This window comes from Balaenoptera borealis (assembly GCF_965194805.1).
Source record: "Balaenoptera borealis genome assembly, chromosome: 11".
NCBI classification, from domain to species: Eukaryota; Metazoa; Chordata; class Mammalia; order Artiodactyla; family Balaenopteridae; genus Balaenoptera; species Balaenoptera borealis.
The window spans coordinates 14,834,432-14,852,666 of record NC_138868.1 but is presented as its reverse complement, the minus strand read 5'-3'; the positions used below and the strand labels follow the sequence as shown (position 1 = coordinate 14,852,666).

Sequence of the window (18,235 nt, the reverse complement as noted above, 5' to 3'; positions counted from 1 at the left end):
TACAGAGGAGAAAAGTGAGCCACAGAGAGGTTAGGTAACTTGCTTAAGGTCACAGAGCCAGGATGCAAACTCTACTAGCCTCGCTCTAGACCTATACTGCCGGCCTAAAAAGAGGCTAAGTTACTGCCGAGATCCCCCAGGTGGTTAGCATACTCTGGATTTGAACCCAAGTCTGGCTGACTGCAGAACTGAGCTTTTAACTAACGTGTGGGACTCGTTTGCCTATTTTCCCAAATCTCACCTCATACAACCTTCTCTCTGTCTGCTTCCTTTGGAATCCAAAATGCGCTTCCAGGTCTTTCTCTCCTTATTCCCCCGCCCCCTAGGTGGGACAAAGTTTCTCTTTTCTTAGTGTTTTTTTCTCTTCTCTGAACTAAAGTAACCCATAATTCTCTGATTTCCCTGGGAATCCCTACTTTGAAGGTCCTGTCTTCTCTCCTCCACTGACCATGGAACTGCTTAGAAATTCCACCTATCGGCATTGAAACTACATTTCCCAGACTGCCATGCTCGCCTGGAAAGAGAACAAAATCCTGTGTCAAACCATGTGGCTCCTATTTTGGGGTCGGAAAATCTGGTCACTAGCTAGGACAAAGATTGGTATGCCCATAGACTAATTCATCTGGCCCCAGGCAGACATGAATTTCCCAGGCCTCAATGATTGGGGGTAGGGGTGAGTTATTTCAGCAAACAAAACCTTCAATTAGGGACTTAAATGAAGACTTGGCATAAGACTTCTAAAAGATGGCTGACTCCTGCCCCGTAGATATTTTTTTTTTCTGCAGCAGCCCTTGCCGCCACTCCTTCCCTCTCTTCCCTTCCTTTTCCTTCCCCTTCTTCCAGATTCTTCTCTTAATTGTACCATCCTGCCACTCCCTTGTCCCCATCCCCACCCCCATGCCCACACCCACTCTTTAACTGTTTAGTATAAAATCCAGCCCACCAGACTGAGGTTTTCTTCGACCCAAATGTTATTTTCAGAAGGAGCCATTGAGGTTGGGGTGTAATTGCAGCGTTGGGCCTCTGCAAGCCAAGCTGAAAATAATCGGCGAGGCAGATGGGGTGGGAAGAGTGTGCGGTGGCCGCTTCCACCAAAGAGCAAGAGAAACCCAGTGGAGTGAGTCAGAGAGAGGCGAGTGCCAGGCTGGGCCTCCTGGGCTTCCAGCCGGGAGTTAAGTTAAGGAGAAACTGCCCAAGGTGTTGGACCTTTGACTGAGACCAATCCAAGGTGGTTCCTGGCTGCACATCACAAGACCATATTTCTTGTGACAGCCACTAAGCTTCTCTTGCTCTTCCTCAGTTGGGCCATAGAAGCCAGTACTCCAAATGGTCACTTGGCCATCCGGTTGGCTCACCCATCTCTAGAGCAGGGTTTCTCAACTTGGGCACTACTGGCATGTCGGCTTGGATACTCCTTTGTTGTGGGGAGCTATCTTGTGCATTGTGTAGGATGTTTAGCAACATCCCTGGCCTCTACCCACTGGACGCAGTAGTACACACACACACTTACACAAGTCAGGACTACCCGAAATGCCTCCAGACATGCCAAATGTCCTTGGCTGAGAGAATCACCCCTGGTTGAAAACCACTGGTCTAGAGTGATCCAGGCCTATTAAAGGGTCACGTCACCCGTCCCCATGGTGGCCTCATTGCTTTGCATTACATCTGAATGGGCCCTGATAGAAACTATTGGCCAATTCCTATTTCCACTGACAACTGTTGAATACCTCAAACCCAGCACAAGTGCCCAGGCACTGGACAAGGTGTTGAGAATGAAGCCGCAAGCAAGACAGACGTGGTCCCTTATGGAAGTGACTGCGTGATTAAACAAGCCTGAGTGAGAGGCTCGTAAAGAAAAAGCCTGGGGTACTATAAGAAAATCGAAGCGGGTTTCTCACCTAGGTTGGAGGAGGTTGTCAAGAAAGGCTCTTAGAGGAAATGAGGAATTAGCCAGCTGGAGATTTGAGGGTGCGGCAGTGTTCCATGGAGTAGGCACAGTGTTCAGAAGCGCTGAGTTAAGAGAGAACGTCATACATTCGAGGGACCCAGAGAAGTCTGTCATGGACCAGGCTGAGGACAGTGGGTAGTTGTTTTCTCCTCTCACCCCCAAAACTTGCTTTCCTTGTACTCCTTCTCCAGATTTCTAGCACAAGCAAATAAACTTAGGATCATATTTAACTCCCCCCTCTGCCTTGTCCTTGCTCAACCCCCCTCAGTCACCCGGTTACCAAGTTCTGTCAGTTCTGCCACCAAAATCTCTCTGCAAACTATCTCCTTGTCTCCTTTCCCACCACCACAGCCCTGATGCAGGCTCTCTTCATTACTCAGCCGAATTTGTGAAATAGCTTCCTAACGAGTCATCCTCCAGTCTCTACCTCAGAGAAAGACACAGATCTGCCCATGTCTCTGCTGGCTTAAAAACCCTGCATGGCTTCCAGGGGCTTGTCAGACGGGCTGCTGCCTACCCCTGGCTCTCAGGTGCCCTTTGTTAACTGCTCCCAAGGTCACTCCTGCCCTCCCACTCCCTAGCCACACCAGACCACTAGCCACACCCTGTAGGCCTTCATGCCTCTGTGATTTTGCTGTTCTCTTTGTCTGAAAGGCTCTTTCCCAACCAAAATCATTTGGGGGAATTCCCACATATCCTTTAAGACCCAGACAAAATGAACTCATGATATTCGTTATCTCTTCTTAGAAGCCTTCTCTTAATTCTTCCCTCTGTTTTCATTGGGTTTTATATATTGCTGCTAGTTCACCATTTGTTATGTTGACCCATAGTGACGTATTTAAATCCGTCCCTCTCCTAGAGTCAGAGGGCCTCAAAGGCAGGTAATGTAGTGGACCCTGCTAGTTGATTACCCAAGACCCATTCATCCCCCTTCCAGCTTCCTAAGAAGTATACAAGGCACAGTGTATTATTTAGCAGACAAGCTAAGTTGCCATAACAAACAGACCCAGAGTACAGAGGCTTAAGCAAGCCCGTATGCCTCAAGGGAAGCTGACCCCTTGCCCAGCTCCAGGGGTGGGCCCACCACCCTTCTCAAGAATTGGTTCGGGAACCTGGACCTGAACTAATCAGTGTGAGGTAGAGACTTCTCTGGTTCCCTAATATCCACTCTCCCCTCCTTTAGTAACATTACTCCCAGTTTGGGGCCAAGCGGATAGCGGCCTGGTAAGGACTACATTTCCCAGCCTTCCTTGCAGCTTGATGTAGCCACAAGTCTAAGTTCTCACCAACGGACTGCGAGCAGACATGATTGTACCACTTCTAAGCTGTGCCTTCGCAAAGAATGTGCATGTGCTCCCTTACCCTTCCCCTGCCCTTCCCCCTTTCTGAGAGGTAATAGAAACTGGAACAGTCTCCCTGGACCTAGAGAGGGAAGCCACATTTGGAGGATGGTGGAGCCCACCTATCAGTCTTGGATGCCTTTTTTTCCTAACTCTTCTATGACATGGAAGAGACATAAACTTCTATTTTGCTTACACTTCTGTTTGGAGTCTTTTAGGCCTGTGACCTAAGGGCCAGTGAGATACAAGGAAAGGTTTAATGGGGGTTTCTGGGAAAGATCTCTCTTGTTTTTATGACGGAACATCGTGGAGCAACCTTCTCTCTTTCTCTTCCTCTGCACATTGCCGGGCCTGGAACTATCGCAGTGCTCCTGCTACCAGCCTAATACATGGGCTACAAACAAGGAGGGCAGAGCTGAGAGAACTGCAGGGAAATGGAGTCAGAGTTTCTGGATTAAACAACTCTGAGGTCCACTGTCTTGTCTGCTTGGGTCGTCATAACAAAACACCACAGACTGGTGGGCTTAAACAATAGAAATTTACTTTCTCATCATTCTAGAGGGCTAAAAGTCCAGGGTTGGTTTCTGGTGAGGCCTCTCTTCCTGGCTTGCAGACAGCTACCTTGTCATTGTGTCCTCACATGGCCTCGTCTCTGTGTACTTGCAGAGAGAGAGAGCAGTCTGGTGTCTCTTCCTCTTCTTAGAAAGACACCAGTCCAATCGGATTAGGGTTCCATCCTGTGACCTCTTTTAACCTTAATTATCCCTGTCTCCAAATATAGTCCCATTGAGGTTAAGGCTTCAACATATGAATTTGGGAGGAGGTCACAATTCAGTCCATAACACCCACTCTCCCTCTGGGCTTCCAGTTTTGTGAGCCAATAAATGTCCTTTTGTTGAAACCAGCTCACATTACTTTTCTGCCACTTCTAACCTTACAATGTTTCACTCCTCTTGGGCCTAGCACAGAAGAGGTCTATAAATATTGGTGGGATAAATGCCTAGTCACTATTTTTCTTCTCTTACCTGAAATGACAACCTCACAGATAAACTATAAACATTTGTCTTTCTCTCTGCCCCAACCTAAACACCTAAAGCAGTCGCATGGACCTCATCTCTAGAAAATTCTTCACAGACCCAGCTATAAAATCAGAAAGTTGAATTAAACGCACTCTAGCCTATCTTCCAGCAGAAACATGCCGAGTCACCTCCAGCTCTAATGTCCCATGGCTCTGCCTGAGGCTCTCTGTGTCATTCTGTGTCCACACTGAGGACCTTTCTAGCACTAACAATGTACAGTCTACCAAGAGGCCCCTCTGGGCTCCTGCCCCCACTCCCTTACGGTCTAGGGTTCTGGTTGAAGCCTTCTCAAGCTCTGGAGTCCCAAGATTCTGTAACACTATGCTGAACACAAGGAAGTTTTTGAGTGGCTACTAGACCTCTTGCCCCACAGCACAGAAGAGAAAGCCCAGAGGAGGGCCTGGACTATCACAGCCTTGTCCTTCCAGAAGAAATCAGAGTCTGACTCTGCTGAGAAACAGGCAGGTAATGGCCTCGCAGTGCTCAGACATACAGTAGATCCTGCAGCAAGGACACTCGAGTTCCTTGTGCCCATCGCTGAGCCATCCAGACTGCCATCAGTGGTGCCCAAAACAGGGCACATGCCAGTTCCAGGCAACACAATTTCTTCTTTCAGCATGAGAACTCCACTCGTGCAGACTGGGGAAAGGTCAGCCTCATTACTCAGCCAACTGGAACGTGGGAAAATTAGACCTCCGGGAAAATGACCAGTGAATGGACCCTGGTCAGCCAGGACCTTGAAGGTCCAGAGGTGCTTCAGCAGCAACTCCAATCCTTTCTTCCCATGCCTTTTGAAGTTACCATCTATAGGACACTCACCATGTGCTGAGCCCATATATTAGCTCATTTTCTCTTCACAGGGGCTCTGTAGGATGCATCATTGCTAGATAAGTGAATTAAGGCTTAGAGAGGTGAAATGGCTTGCTTGGAGTGACAGAGCGGGATTTGACCTCAGGTTCTTAACCAGATGCTTGCTGGGAGACCTTTGTAATTTGACAGCATCTTCTCTGGTTTTATAACTTAGGCGGGCCTGGGGGAAAGGCACGGTGAGACCCCAGACCTGTGAGGTCAGTGCCGATGGGGAGGAAGTTAAGACCAGAGAGAAATACAGTCACTGGAGTGAAGGACAAGACTGGCAAAGACCAGCAGGCAGTCAGAGTCAAGTACAAGGAGTGTGGCCAGCTCCGTCAGTTAGGGTCTACTGGACCCAACTAGGGTGGTCAGGATCTCCCTGGGCAGAGCGGTGATGTCTTAGTCTGTTCGAGCCGCTATCACAAAATACCATAAACTGGGTGGCTAATAAAATACAGAAGTTTATTTCTTTCATTTCTGGAAGCCGGACATCCCAGATCAGGGTGCCAGCATGGTCGGATTCTGGTCGGAGGAGGTATGTGTCTGTCGTCATCATCATCATCAACAAAAGCTTCCCCATTTGATAAAGGCACTGAGCCTCAGAGACGTTAAGGAACTGCCAAGATCACAGAGCCAGAATTCAGCAGAGCCAAAATTTCAACCAGCTCCACCTGATAGAAGACTTCAGCCTCCCAAGGAGGAGTTAATGTGTCTCTCTCGGCCCATGGCTCTGGCATCAAGAGGGCACTGGTCCTGGCATTTGAGTCAAGGAAGTAGGAGGCCCACCGGGAAATGGATCGCTCGCAGAGCTCATCCATGACTCGGCCTGGGCCTCCAGGCCTGTTCCACCTTTGTGATGTTTGCCAGATGCTGCAGGCTTGAAAATGGTGGTCCACCAGGAGGTTGCTACTGATGCCTGGCGGGGGGGGTGACCACATACACACAGACACGTGTGGACACAGCAGCCTGACCCCCACCTTGGCCCAGGAGAGAACAGTGAAGGGATGTTCATTTGGCAGGTGAGTGGGAAGGGCTGGGTGGCTCCACTCTCATCCCCCTCCCAGTTCTGGGGAGATGCTCTGATGTTTTCCTGAAGGGCTGGCTATGGGCCTGGAGGCTTTTACTCTCTGTAAAGTCAAGAAGAAAGGACACTGGGAAACTCCTTCTCCAGAATCAGTTCAGACTTGACCAGCCTCTCTGAGCCTCCGAGCCAGACGGTGGCTGATGCCTTTGTGGACTCATACTGAGTAAGGACAGGCTGCCTCAGAAACCTCATCTCCAGATCCCACCGCCTCCTGGAAGTCAACCTCCAAATGACCCCAAGCCTTGCTCCAGGCTCTGAGTCATGCAGAATGGCTCCCTCCTGACAGCCCCATGCCATAGCCTGGTGTGGCTGCAGGAGCATGAGCCTTGGGGTCATCTGAGTCTCAGTCCAGACTGATAGGAGCTGTGAGACCTGGGGCAAGTGACCCAACACTTCTGAGCCTCAGTTTCCTCTTCTATAACATGGAGGTGATAACTATACCCACAGAAGGTCTAGTAAATGTGAGTGCTCCTGCCTCTTCCCTTTTTTCCTCCTCCTCCTGGACCTCCTTACCTCCACTGACCACTTGAACACCTAGCTGCAGGCCCTCATTTCCCAGCATCCTCCCAGCCCCTGAGCTTCTCAGGAAACAGTGGTTTTGCCACCCTTTGCTTGTGGCCTGCTGTGGGCCAGCTCTCCTGAGAGCAAAGGCCTCAGAGCTGGGCGACTGGGGCCGCACCCTCTTTGTAAACACTAGCTGGGCACCAACTGACCTCAGGAGGGAAGTGCTCGGCTGGGACCCTCCTCTTCAGCCCTGCCTGCCACTGTATGTTCCAGGGGAAGCGCCAGGCCAATCTGGCACCCTTGTACCCAGGCCGCCTCTGTCCTGGAAATAGGCATTTGGAGCCAAACCCTTGGTTGAAGGTGGAAGGAAGTTAACAGGCCTTGAGTGCTTCCCTCCTGCCCTCCCTCAGCCCCACCCTGGCCATCCCAGGCAGGGCAACTTCTCTCTAATTTAAGTGTTTTTAATGATCATGATAGACATACATAAAGAGGACTTTACTGTTCCTCTTTGTTTCTTAAAAATAAAGACAGGAATTAAGTATAACAAAATATTAACCATTTTAACTCTGGGCAGTGAGGATGTACGTGAGTTATTGCTGTTTGTAACATTCTTTTCTGTATTGTTTAAATTTCTCTAAATAAATAAGATTCATACAGGTTTATTGGAAAAAAATTCGAAAATGCCAAACAGTATAAAGAGAAAAATAAGAATCACCAAAATCTCTACTTTGGAATCAGACCATTATATATTGGCTTATCTTCTCCTGGTCTTTTTTCCAGCATGTATGTATATCTTTTTTTTAACTGAGATATAACTGGCATATAACACTGTATTCATTTTAGGTTCACTTTATTCTTTTTACCAAAAAAAAAAAATACTGTAGAATTATACTGTTTAACAACGTTTTTCCCCCAACGATATATTTTGAACAGTTTCCCATGCCCTTGAATATTAGTATTTACTTAATATTAGTACACTTCTTTTCAGTCTTTTTTACCATCTAATCATCAATAAGGTATATTTTTTAGGATTGGGACCCATATGGATCATACATTGGGTCATTTATACCTTTTATTATTTTTTCTTATCCTAAAAGTACTACTTCTGTTGTAGATCAGTACAAAATACAGAAAAGCAAACAAAAGTACGTGTGAAATACTTGCAGCTTCACCATCCTGAAGTAACCTCTGCTGACATTTCAGTTTTTAACCTTCCTGTCCACTTTTCTACGTACATATGTAAATATATGTAAACACACATTTGAAAATAAAATTGGAATCATAAAATTCATATTATTTTGAACCTGCATTTTTTGTTTACTTAACAATATATCTTATAGTGATTGTAATTGTTTCAGCTACAAATAACAGAAAACCCAAAGTTACAGTGGCTTAAACATGTTCATTTCTCTCTCTAGTAAATGACATCCAAAGGGAAGGAGTCCAGGCTGGTACAGCAGCTCTGTGACCATTAGGGACCTAGGCTTCTTCTTTTTTTAATTTTTTTTTTAAATTAATTTATTTATTTATGGCTGTGTTGGGTCTTCGTTTCTGTGCGCGGGCTTTCTCTAGTTGTGGCAAGCGGGGGCCACTCTTCATCGCGGTGCGCGGGCCTCTCATTATCGCGGCCTCTCTTGTTGCGGAGCACAGGCCCCAGACGCGCAGGCTCAGTAATTGTGGCTCACGGGCCTAGTTGCTCCGCGGCATGTGGGATCTTCCCAGACCAGGGCTCGAACCCGTGTGCCCTGCATTGGCAGGCAGATTCTCAACCACTGCGCCACCAGGGAAGCCCCCTAGGCTTCTTCTAACTGGGGGTCCCCATCCTCAACACGTGCCCCCCACTCGTGACCCAAGACGGCTGCACCAGGAGGAAGAAGAAAAGAAGGAGCTGCCTCTCCTCAAAGGACACTTCCTGGAATTCACATGCAGCACTTCTGCTTATACCCCACCCACCAGAACTCAGTCCCACGGCCCCTGGGAAATAGGATCTTTTCTAAGTAGGGGTTCTATTACTACAGCAGAAGGGGAGAGCGGATGCTGGGGGAGCACTGGCCTCTCTGCCACCTTTCACAAACATCTTTCCAGTGCATATAGCTTTGTATTCTGTATTTTTCTCTTATTTTTTGGTGAACACTTTACCACATCATTAAATATTCTTCAAAATTCTTAATTTTTAATGGCTGCTTAATAGTCCATAATATGCATATAGCATTGCTTATAGATCCAGTGCCTTGTTACTTGATACTTGGGTGTTTTGCTCTGATAAATAAGCCTCTTCTATGGTTAAAACTTGTCGGAGGAAGAGCTCCCAAGCTTTCCTCTATACCCTGTGGGTACCCACCCAAGACATTTGGCTGGGGCGTCAGGGTAGTATCTGCCTTGAAAGCTGGCTTATGGGCCTGAGTTTGTTTCTACCCAAAAAAATGGAGCTTTTGGGCAACAGCTGTATCACGCTGTTCCCACTGCAAGGGAAGTCACAGGAGTGGGCAGAGCCTAGTGGGCAGCTCTGCTCAGGGTGGGGGTGTGGGCATGGGGGATGGGTGGGAGTAGGGAGTGAGTAGGAGGAAACCAGTGGACTCTCAGGAGCCAAGGGAGGACCTCGCCCTGATGAGGCTTGGGGGTCTCAATGGAGCCTGTTTCATTTTTCATTCAAATCCGATAAATGCTTTCCGAGCCCCTACTCAGGGCCGTGCCCTGCGCAGGCCCTGGGGATGTCTCAGAGAACACGTGTTCCCTGCTCTCCAGGAACTTAGTCAACTTTATTTATTTATTTAATTATTTTTAACATCTTTATTGGAGTACAGTTGCTTTACAATGGTGTGTTAGTTTCTGCTTTATAACAAAGTAAATCAGTTATACATATTAGTCAACTTTAAATTCTCCAATGTTAGAGTTCAACATGGAGAGTTGCCTAAAACAGAATCCTAGGGCCCACACTCAAAAATCTGATGCAATAGATGTTGGTGGGCCTAGAATATGCATTTCTTTCAGTCTCCCCAGTTGACCCTGATGAGGGTGACCAGGAACCATTCTGGGGGAAAAATATCAACCAAGGCTCTTGGAGAAAATCTCTTATACCAGGCAAACCTGGAGCCTCTCTCTGCTCAGTATGTAGTTTGTGCCTTGACTGAGCCTTAGGAGATAATAAAATAATGAGGATGACTGCCAGACACAACTGAACCCAAACCCTAGTTCTATCCTTTGGTAGCTGAGTGACCTCAGACAAATTATTTACCCTCTCTAAGCTTCAGTTTTCCCATCTGTAAAATGGGGATAATCATAGTGCTTCCCATGGGAAAATAAACATAAGTGCTTAGCAGAGTGTCTGACACGCAACAAATTCTAGATATTATTATTTAACTATTTTAAATTAATTTATTAATTAAAATTGCCTCTAGAAAAGTAATTACAGCAAGGGAGACAAGGTATATAAAGCTTCTTATACACTGCCTGACTCATGGTGGTAGGCACTCAATAAATGGTTATTATTATTAACATCCTCACATTCATTTTAATTCTAGGTTTTATCATCTCTGCAGCTGTACCCACCACACAATTTTGTCCTCCCAACAGAAATCATGGACAAAGCCATGGATTCATGGCTTTAAAATGTGGACTTCATGTCTGCCCCTAGTGCCCCAGCATGAAAGAGACTTTTTCAGGTCCTTCTGGAAGGATGTCCAAGAGGCAGATAGGTAAGCATGAGTGGGAACCTCAGGTCCCTACTTTCAACTGCCTGCTTTTGGGGAAGCCCAGGCCTAGAGCTGGGCCATTCACCCAGCCCCAAGGGTCAGGACTGTGGAAGCCCAGGGCTGCCGTGAGGTAAGAAGGAAGAGGCAGGTTGCTATTGATAACTTCCTTTTCAAGTGCTCATGGATGACGTGGTTACCATGGTCATGCTGGTGACTCTGAGCACCAGAGCCTCTCTTGAGTTGTGAGTCAGGTTCAGCTTTATTTATTAAAAAAGAAAACCAGCACCCTGACCTGTGAAGGACAAAGCAAAGCTCTACACGGAAGCCAAAGGGTTCACTACTGGGGGTGAATCAGCAGCCCTGCTCAGTGTCTACCAGCCTCCTGACATCAGCTGACCCAGCCGGCTGCAAGGCCTGGAAAAGTCCACAGAGGTAAGTGGGGAGGCCAGCATCTCAAACTGTGGCCCAGGAGAGGAAGTACGAACAGAACCCACACTGCCACTTGGAAACCTCTTACTAGGGATCAGATGCCATTTTCCCAGCTCTGAACAAAAAGCCAGACTCTTTCAGGTGACTCTGCCCCACTCTGGTATGGGAGTCCACAGGGCCCAAGGAAATGGGTCTCCAAGTGAAGACCAGGACCTGGTCCAGAGACGACCAGTGTTAGCTCACCCACCCACCAGTGTGCACACACTAGTAGCGCCCTCTGTGAGGGGCAGGGTCCTGGAAGGACAGGGGAGGCCGCAAAAATTTCCTCCCACGGCCTGAACTGGGAGGTGGGGCTCCTTTTTCCAGAACTCCTGCAGGAAAAGAGGTACAGGCAGTGATGACTCCAGCTACAACAGAGACGACTGGTGGAGCGCCCGGCCTCGTGTCAGCATGCCACGGGGAGGTCCATGGTAAGAGCACCAGAGACACACTGGAATGTTCCTGAGCTTGGACACTGTCCCAGAATCCCAGACCTATAGCTGCAGGTTCTTCAAACCTGCTCGTTTGTTTGGGTTCACTGCTGATCCCATTGACCAGTGTCCTGGTGGGCCCACCTCCTACCCAGCTCTGGACTCCAAGCCCTTGTCTCCACCCACTGCCCTCATCAGTGAGCAGAATATTGGGGGCTGAAGTCAGGGTGGATGGATTTAAGTCTTCTTCTGCCACTTATTAGCCTTGTGACTGAGCCTCTGTGCCTCCATCTATAATACACAGGTGATAATCATAATAACATATAATCCCAGGGTAGCTATGAGGATGAAATGCAATAATATTTGCAAATGTTTATCACCGAGCATGGCTGGCACACTGTAAGTAAACACTGGAGAACCGTTAGCCATTGTTGACTTTGCTCGGGACCTTATCACATCCGCCTGGATAACAGCGGCAGCCTCATAATTCCACTTGCTGATCTTAGTCTTGCTGGCCTCCAATCTGTTGTCCACACCACAGCAGAGTGGTTTATGGAAAATGCAATCCCGATCATGCCATTTTCCTCTGTAAAATCTACCAGTGGCTCCCATTTGCCTTCAGAACGGCTCTTAGCATCCCTTAGGGGGCCTACAAGGCCCTGCAGGAAATAGCCCTGGGCTACCCTCTCCAATCCTACCCCCTCACCATACCTTCACTGCCTTGAAAAGTTTTAGCCATTCCCAACTGTTAGCAGTGCGCCAAAGGTGCCAGGCTCTGCCGTACCTTCAGGATTTTGCCATGCTATTCCCTTTGGCCAGAATGCCCTTTTCTCTTTTTGTTTATCTAACAAACACCTACCCATCGTTCAAGACCCACATTAAGAACCCCTTATAGTGTGAAATGTTCCTGTCCTCCCCTCAATGCAGAGCAGACCACTCCCTCCTCTGAGCCACTCTGGTTCTCTCCATAAAGACATTTATCACTTTACATTGCAATCGTTGCAGTTTCTGCCTGTGACACCTTTCAGCTTCTTGAGGGCAGCACTGATTCTAATTAGTGTCTGTTTCCCTAGAATATACCATGGTACCGTAACAGTCACAAGAGATGACAGACTGAATGAAGACAAAAACCCTGTTTGTAGAAGAGGAAACTGAGGCCCACCTAGGAGCAGTGACCTGGCTAAAGTAGAGTCCAGAAGCCCTGTAACTCCAGGCCCCTCTGATGGCAGGGACTATGGACCATTCATTCATCCATCCATCACTTATGAAGCATCCATCATACACCAGACACTGTGTTGCTTCCTAGGGTACAAAGAACAAGGTGCAGTCCTGGCCGTCAGGAGAACCACAGGCAGGTGGGATAGAATGACAGGTGTACAGACAATCCCCACATCTTCCACTGTGAGTTGGGACAGAGGCTATAGAAGAAGCTATGGGAATTCCAGGGGCCCCAGTATGGATGAGGGGGGAGAGAAGCCCCTGTTTCTATGTCTTCCACTTCCTCTCCCCAAAGTCTGGAGGTCAAGTTCCCATAGACCACCAGGCCAAGGCAGCAACCCTCTAGGTGCTGTCACCACAGGTAAACAGACATACACACAAGCTCACACATACCTAAGGCAGGTGACACGGGCATGCCTTGCCCCATGGGGCAGGACAGCCACGAGGACACATTTGTGCCCCTAAGCAGTGATGTCAAGAGCTGTCCTGGAAGTGAGGAGAGATGAAATCAGACAGCAGAGCGTTTCCTGACACTTCCCACCGCACAAAGTCCTTCCGGATATCAGGTCTTACTGGCCCCCCACCAGGTGGGGTCCTACAGACAAGGTGGATGTTGTTTTCTCCCCCATTTCCAGATGGATAAACTGAGACTCAGAGAGATGTCAATGACTTGCCCAACCTCATTGCCTGGCCAGTGGAAGTGCCAGAACCGATCCCCAAGCCTTTACTGGACCTTCAGTCTGTGCCAGGCCCTCTGCTGGGCAAGGGGACACAGAGGCCAGTGGGACACAGTCCCTGCCCCTGTGGAAGACAGCAGCATAGCTGCCATCCTCAAGTCAGACCGCATCTGTGTTTAAATCTCCATTTCTAGCCATGTGAGCGGAGCTGGTTGTCAGCCTCTGCCACTTACGTTCTGAGTCCGTCTCATGCTCAACCCCTCCAGTCGCTCCCATCACACTCAGAATAAGCTCCAAATTCCTCAGGGGACCCCACAAGACCAGCTCCTGCCCTCTTACCCAGCCTACTTCCTATCACCGTCCACCCCTCGTCCTATGGGCCTCCTGGCTGTGCCTGGAGCAAAACAAGATCCCTTCAACCTCTGACCTTTGCCCCTTCTCTTCCTTAGTCACATGACTAACTCATTCCCTCCCCTCAGGTCTCTGTTTCCTCACAGAAGAGGACACCACTGAGTCCAAAACGATGGCCCTGACTCGAGACGATACTTTTATTCAAGGCTGTATCTTTATACTATAGAACATGATACTATGTGTATTTGACCATTTGTCAATGACCTGTCTCCCGTACGAGTACAGATGGGTAGGAAAGTGCCCACTTTGTTCACTGCTACTTTCTCAGCGCCTAGAGCAGTGCCTGGCACATAGTAGGAACTCAATAAATCTTTATGACCATGAATGAATCAATAACCCTCAGTTTCCTCCCCTTTGAAATGATACCCATAGCACACAGTTATAAGGACTAAATGGTGTTATAAATGGAAGACCCTTAGCCTCGTGCCTGGTGCTTAGTTGGCAGGCAAGAACGCTGCTGCTGCTGTTGTTATTGTGCCCACAGTCTCATGGGGGAGGCAGGTATAAAAATAAATTACACAACGTGCTAACAAAACTCTTACTTCTGAGCCCTCTCCTCCACTTTGGAGCAGCAGCCCCTCCATCTGCCAGAAGGTCAAGGCCCAGAGCTCTTGCCCCGGCTGCTGAGGTCACCCTGGGGGTCTGGCCCTGATGGCTGGGAGATCTCTGGGCCCCGCCTGGGCTGGGGGCAGTGGGCAGAGTCCAGACCGGGCCTCAGAAACCCTTGATTTCTCCCCTGGGAGCAGGCCCCACATCAAAGCCAATCTCAGAGGGGCGAGGCCTCGAGATAAATGGAAGATTAAAGAAGGCGAGGTCTCCACAGGCCACAGGGAGAGGCAGCCGGCAGGCGACCACAGCAAGGAGGCCCTGACACAGCCCTGGTGGCAGCCATCTTGGGGGGCAAAGGCAAGAAGGGAGCCCAGGCCTGGGCAAGTAGAGCCGGGGAGGGGTAACTCAGCCCGAGCCTGGCCCCCCACTATTACACTTTGGCCTGTCCCTCCAATGCATGCCTACTTCTTAATCCTTTCCCAGCCAGGCAGCAGCAGCGATATACAGAGGAACCCCTGGGTCTCTCTTCAAGAGAGTTTGTTTGGTCATCGAGTTCAGTCATTGGGGTTTGCTCCCTCCAGCGAGCGAGCCTGTAATGAGGACCTCCTGGCCCTGGTCTTCCTCCCTAGGGAAGGTCTGTAATTAGTGCAGGAGGCGAGGCTGGGGAAGCTCAGACAATGTCATTTGAACCAGGATGAGACAGGGCTCAATTGCTAGTCTGTATTTTTCCCCCCCTGGTGCCATTTCATATACAAAACTCTGGCAAGCTTAACCCTTTCTTGGCTGGCCTCTGATGCTGGGGCTGGCTTACCATCCTTTCCCGTGCTTAATGGGCCATCCTCACCTCCCCGACATACACACCCCAATTCAGGTGAGCCATGGTTTCCAACTTCCCTAACATCCAAGCCACCTGACGATCAATCATCCAACAAGCCTTCACTGAGCGTCACCAGATACTAAGCACCAAGGGGAGGGGACCCAGAGGAAAGTCTCCCATCGTACCATCAAAGAGATTACAATCCTTTGAGCAGTGGAGGCACGGACACCACAAACAGGTGGCAAGAAATGCACGACAGAGACTTCCCTGGTGGTCCAGTGGCTAAGACTCTGCATTCCCAATGCAGGGGGCCTGGGTTCGATCCCTGGTCAGGGAACTAGATCCCACATGCATGCTGCAACTAAGAGCTCGCATGCCACAACTAAAGATCCCACATGCCGCAACTAAGACCCCACATGCCACAACTAAGACCCAGGGCGTGCAAATAAATAAATACTTTTTAAAAAGAAGAAAAAGTAAAAAGAAATGCATGACAGGGTAGAATCAGGCGGTGAGGATCAGCGCAGGCCAGGGAAGGAGGCCACGTGGAGGCAGAGCAGACAGGATGAGCTCAGGGAAGACTGGTGTGTGGTAAGCACTCCGTAAATATGTACTGAGGGAGCCATCTTCCTGGAGCAGAGCATTTCTGCAATCAGAGTCTGAGGGCTGAACCCACAGGGAGAGGGGAGGCAGGCAGAGCCTCGGCAGCCCCCAGGTGGACACAGGTGACAGGTGTCAGAGTCTATTGGGATAGGCAGAGGCTATTGCTTCTTCCCACAGGCTCCTGAAGCACTCATTCTGAACCTCTGAACTACAGTTCATCTCACACTGGACCACCACCTGTCTGATTACAGATCTGGTACCCCACCAAACTTCCAGCAACCTGAGAACTTTGTCTATTCACCTCTGGTTTCAGGTGCCTAAGCACTGAGCCTGGCACTCAAGAGATACTCAATGAATGCTCCTTGAATCAATGGCTGGGCTTGGATGAGAGGGTGGAGATGTGGGGAAGAATCCACCTCCACAGCCTTTCGCAGAGGGGATGCCAACTGTGGCCCCATGGTTGCTGCAAATCATATCACAATCTCCCTAACATATAAAGAGCTTCTAGAAATCAATAAGACAAGACCAACCACCAATTTTTTAAAAGTCAGAGAATGAAAAGAGTCTACAGAAAAGGAAACATAAATTGTTCGAGGACATCTAAAGAGACTCTCAACCTCACTAATGATAAGAAATGCAAACTGGAAGCCACTCAGAAGTTTGATAATATCCACTGTTTGAGAGACTGTAGAGAAACCAACGGCTTCATATACTGCTGGGGGGGGGGCGTAAATCGATATGAAATATTTGACAATATCTGTCAACATTACATATGCACATTCTCTTTGACCCAGCAATCCCACTTCCGAGATTTTATCCTACAGATATACAGTGCCTGAACAAGCCTATCATTATAGCATTATTTGTTACAGTAAAAAATTGGAAACAATCCAAATGTTCATCAGTTGGGGACAGGTAAATAAATTATGGTACAGTCACACAATTGGTAGCTATGCAGCTACTTAAAAAAAAAAAAAAAGAATGAGGAAGTTCTCTATGTACTAATGTGGAAGATTTCCAAAACAGGTAAAATGGGGGGAAAAAGATGTAGAACAGTGTATTTAATATAAATTTATTTATTTATTTTCGGCTGCATTGGGTCTTCGTTGCTGCGCACAGGCTTTCTCTAGTTGTGGTGAGCGGGGCTACTTTTTGTTGTGGTGTGCGGGCTTCTCATTGCGGTGACTTCTCTTGTTGTGGAGCACGGGCTCTAGGCGCGTGGGCTTCAGTAGTTGTGGCTCGCTGGTTCTAGAGCGCAGACTCAGTAGTTGTGGTGCACAGGCTTAGTTGCTCCTCGGCATGTGGGATCTTCCGGGACCAGGGCTCGAACCCATGTCTCCTGCACTGGCAGGTGGATTCTTAACCACTGCACCATCAGGGAAATCCCTAGAACAGTGTATTTAATATGCTCCTTTTTGGTTAAATAAAAAAGAGAGAAAAGATGTATATACATATGAATACGCATACACACACAGACACACATACCCCACTGAAGGATGCCCAAGAAAGTAATAAAATTAATCATATGTTGGTTGAAGGGTGGGAACTTAGTGGTTAGGACATAGGATGTAGGGATGAGAGGATTACTTTTCATTATATTCTTTTTTTTTTTTTTGAGTCATGTGATGCATTATCTATTCAGCAAATTTTAAAAGACAAAACAAAAACCAAAAAACCCCTCTCCCTAGGTACTGGGGGTTCCAGGTTTCTTCCCAAGTTGCTGAGTAGACAGGATTTCACTTCAGCTCCATCACTGTCCCTCCCCAGTCCCTGCCAGGTTTTCCTGAGGCCTTGAGTCCCCATAAATGATGACTCTCATCCCAACTCGTATCTTAAGAACACAGACTATGAAGTCAGACCAAGTCACTGTGTGATGTTGGGCAAGTGTCTTCACCTCTCTGAGGCTCAGGAAAACAGGGTAATCATGGTATCTGTCTCCTTGTGGTAAGGCTTAAATGAGAAAATGCAGAGGAAGTGCTTAGATAGATCCTGGGACATGATAAATAGTACTGTATAAATGTACCAGACTCACTGTTCATATTCTTTGTCAATATTTTTATTGGATTGTTGGTCTTTGTCTTATTGATTTATAGGAGCTCTTTATAGATTCAGAAGATTGAGATACGCACTGCAAACTGGCAGAGCATTGAAGGGCAACGGGTCCACAATAAATGGCAGTTTGTGAAAATCATTATTTCTCTGATTATTTCTCCTCCAGGCCATGCAGGCTGTGTCTGAAGGCATCCCACACAGGAGGCCTCAGGGCTTATCTGGAAATGAGTCTTTACTCATTGTCTCTGTGTCACTGTCAGTGTGACTGGTGTCCCCTGGGTTGACCAACATTGTCATTCTCCACTACGGCTTTCAGAATAACAACACCCCTTTCCCCTAGATTAGGCTCATCCTTTGTGCCTTCCCCAGAGGTCCCCAGGTTTGTGGAGCACATGCATGATCCCCTGTAAGGAATGAATTCACTAACGGGTAAGTATAAGGCCTCCCTGGGGAATCCCAAATTCATCATCCAGGGGCTCCCCACGGGAGACAGACTCTAGGTGGGCAGGT

General features: G+C 48.2%; 1 long non-coding RNA gene across 1 annotated transcript in view; it reads right to left on the bottom strand.

Annotated features, from left to right (window-relative positions):
• Positions 1–5,754: 5,754 nt before the first annotated feature.
• LOC309605025 overlaps positions 5,755–18,235 on the bottom strand; it is a 35,015-nt gene continuing 22,534 nt past the window's right edge. Inside the window, exon 4 of the long non-coding RNA XR_014231213.1 lies at positions 5,755–17,084. This is a non-coding gene — a long non-coding RNA (uncharacterized lncRNA). The remainder of the gene's footprint in view (positions 17,085–18,235) is intronic.